This window comes from Pteropus alecto, unplaced genomic scaffold (genome assembly GCF_000325575.1).
Source record: "Pteropus alecto unplaced genomic scaffold, ASM32557v1 scaffold123, whole genome shotgun sequence".
In the NCBI taxonomy this organism is placed as follows: domain Eukaryota; kingdom Metazoa; phylum Chordata; class Mammalia; order Chiroptera; family Pteropodidae; genus Pteropus; species Pteropus alecto.
In genome coordinates this window covers 7,573,564-7,576,911 of record NW_006433950.1, presented here as the reverse complement: position 1 = coordinate 7,576,911, position 3,348 = coordinate 7,573,564, and the positions used below count along the sequence as shown (strand labels likewise).

Here is a 3,348-nt window from a genome sequence, read left to right as displayed (position 1 = left end):
GCCCATGAACTTTGCACCTGTTTGGTTTTATAAACATAAGATGGCTCCAAGGCCTGGTCCAGGGGCCCCCACCCCCCCAGGACCTTCATGCAGAAGGAAGAAGACATCACGAGGAGGCTGTTGGAACCCCGGCCCAGGCTGCCTCTGAGCCCTGGGGGCTGGGCAGGAGCTGTTCACAGTACAGTGTAATAAACCCCATCTTTTGTAATCCGCGGAGTTGAGGTCCTCAGCGTGCAGTTCTGAGAGCGGCAGATCTGGGTGAGTGGCGTGGGAACCAGCATCAGCCTCTACCTGGCACCAAACCCGAGTCATAAATATCAGGTGACTTCATAAATGAACAAATGGTGAGAAAGAATGAATACGTGGACACCTGGGCTGCCGAATGGTCTGGAATCTAGCCCCTCGGGGGGGGAGGAGGAAGTGTGCTGCATGTCTCATCTGGAGAAGAGGAGACTTCAGATCTGGCAGCGGATGGATGGATTCCGATCTCAGCTCTGTCCCTTACTGGCTATGCAACTCTGGGGAAGTTACTGGCCCTCCCCGAGCCTCAGTTTCTCCATCTGTAAACTAGATGTCTCACAGAGCCATCCTGAGAATTAGATGAGTCCATCTGGACTCAGTGAAGGTTAGTTATTATCGAAATACTTGAAGGTATGCCCAGGAGAGGAGGGATTGGCCAGCTGGGTTCTGCCACAGGGGTGAAGTTCAGGCAACTAGTACATTACCCAGAGGTAGGTGTAAGCACAGTAAATAAATCCTTTTATCTTTCCTCTAGCTCTGCTCTTGGTAGTGAAGTAACAGGTAATTTTGATTTTATTTTTGATACTTAATCTCTAAGTCTTCTATAACCAGCAGGTTTATATTAAATCCGATAGAAATGGTTATTAAAAACACAGTAGCATACATTTTTGAATCTTTGCAAGTCAAGGTAGCATTCAAGACTCCTGCCCTAGACGAGACCCTTTAGATGAACTAACTGCCAGCACCAGGGCTTGCTTGCTGCAGGAGTGGGGGCACTGAATTGTGCTAGTGTGTGTAAGGTGGTGAGTTCCCTGTGTTCGGAGGTGTGCAAGCAGGGGCTGGCACCAAAGAAGAGTTAAATTTAGTTAATAAAGGGGTTCCCTGCCAGGGGTGGGTTGCAGCATTCAAGGACTTTCTTATTGTGGCCCTCTCTGAGGGACCCCTGAAGCCACAGTGCTGGAAAGCCAGGGGGTGCCATGAGCCCTGGGGGCTGAGGGAAGGGAAGGCAGGCCCAGGAGCCCAGCTGGGAGTAATAAATATGGGCACCGAACATTTGCCCTTTTGCCACGCCTACACTAACGATGCTGGTGAGGTGGGGTTTGCTGTCACAGCAAGGAGACCCATGTCCCCTCCTGGGCTCCGCGGGGTGGGGGAGGGAGGATGAGGTAGGGGAGACCCAGCTATGGGAACCCCCCACCCCATGGGTCTTTCCCCACAAGGGGCTGCAGGAGGAAGACCATCTCCTGCCAGGGGTCTTTCTGTTTTCTCTCCCAAACAGGAAGTTGGCTTAGAAGAAGCTGAAAGTGCTGTCCTTTGACCCCTGGGGAGCCAGGAGCCAAGCCCTCCCTGACAGCCGCACCGAGAGCCACCTCTCCAGGCCCTTAGGCAGACCTGCCATTCCCAGACACAGAGCAGACCCGTCGGCAGGCTCCCCTAGACTCGCTGGCACCTCCGGCGAGATAGTGTCGAGCAGGGGCCCCATGACAGCCCCTGTCTCTGGCCGGGGCCGCTCCTGAGAATGTCGGTGGAGAGAGAGGGCCCAGCCTCCCACCTCCATTATACAAGGGAAAACCGAAGTCTCAGGAGGGCAGGCCCAGGGCTGGGAGGCTGGCTGGGCCTGGGACGCGGCTACCTCCCTTTCATCCCAGTGGTCGTGGTGGTGACATCTGCCAACAGAAGCATCGGCTTTGGCTCACGTGATGCTTTAAAAACTATGTTTAATGCATTGCTAAGATTAGTAATGGGGTTTTCTCATTAAAAAAAAAATGTTTCCTTCTCTTGAGAAATCAGTACCTTGGACCACCCCAAGCTCACGGTCCCGCCTGGCCACAGCTGCTGGGTTGAGAGGAGGTGCTCCCTGGAATGGGGCACAGAGGCACCCCAGTAAGCCGCAGTCCCCACCACTCCCTGCAGCCTTACCCTGTACCCACTCCATTTATATTGCCGCCTGGCCCCTGGAGGCGTGTGAGTGTTTTTTCTCTGGCTTAGTCCAGTCCCCGCTTCACCCGGCTCTGAGGCGGGCACTGCTGCCACCATCCCACTTTCCACCGAGGATCCAGAGGCTCAGAGGGAGCGAGTGACTATCCCAAGGCTGGCCACACAGCTGGTTAGCGCTCAGGCCAGCATTCCAGGTCAGGTGGGCTGAGGCCAGACCCACCCTCCTGATTGTGATGCCCCTCCACGCCCCATGCGGTGCGACCCCTGCCCTCTGCAGCCCCACCCAAATCTGCTTCACAGACCCTGTGGCTCCAGCCACGCGAAGGCCCTTACTGCCACCCAGAACTGCTCCTCCCCCATCAGAGTCCCACCCGTCCTTCAGAGCTCAGCCTACTTGGTTCATTCTTAGAATGTTAGTGGGTTGTGTACTTGTCTGCTCCCGCCATACCAGATGCTCCTGGAGGGCAGGAAATCCTTCCAGCAGCCAGCACAGTGCTCTGGGCCTAGTGGGCATCCTTAAAGGAGGGGAAGGATGACGGACGGACGGACGGATAGACAGATGAATGAATGGATGGATGAGTAGATGGATGGAAGGGAGAGAGGGAAAAATGAAAGGGGAGGAGGGAAGGATGGTAGGAGGCTAAAGCCAGAACCACCCCCACCTCGCCACTCCCACTCCAGCCCTACCGCAAACCTATAAGACTGGTCCTAGCTGAGTCTGCTGGTCAGCTAAGAAATCTTCCAAAAAAGCCACAGCAGCCCAGGGGCAGCAGTGCCTGGGCCTCCTGACAGTGCCCAGACAGGCTGGAAAACCGGCTGGGCCAGACGCTGCCCCACCCAGCCCCTCCTCCCCCTGCAGCCTGAGGCTGGGGGGCCCTGCAGTCTGTCCTCTGAAGGCTTGGCCTCCCCTCGCTGTCCAGCCAAGGTCGTTTTTTGCCCAGCCGGACTCTCCAGGCAGCCCCTGGGGGCCTCTGCCTTGAAATCCATGCCCAGGAGTGAGCCCCTTCCAGACGAGCCTGGCTTCCGGACCCGGCGGCTTTCTGAGGGGCTGTGTGTCTTCTGGCAGCTCCTGCCCTCTCTAGGCTTTTGTTTCCTGATCGGTAAACCAGGGACGATCGCTACTGGGTTGTCCAGTCCTACGTGCAAGAATAGGATTTTACTGTTAGTGTC

At 56.0% G+C, this 3,348-nt stretch overlaps 1 long non-coding RNA gene across 1 annotated transcript; it reads left to right on the top strand.

Annotated features, from left to right (window-relative positions):
- Positions 1–6: 6 nt before the first annotated feature.
- LOC112477326 lies at positions 7–2,011 on the top strand. The gene is made up of 2 exons (XR_003045415.1): positions 7–625; positions 776–2,011. It is a non-coding gene; the product is annotated as an uncharacterized LOC112477326 (long non-coding RNA).
- Positions 2,012–3,348: the final 1,337 nt, after the last annotated feature.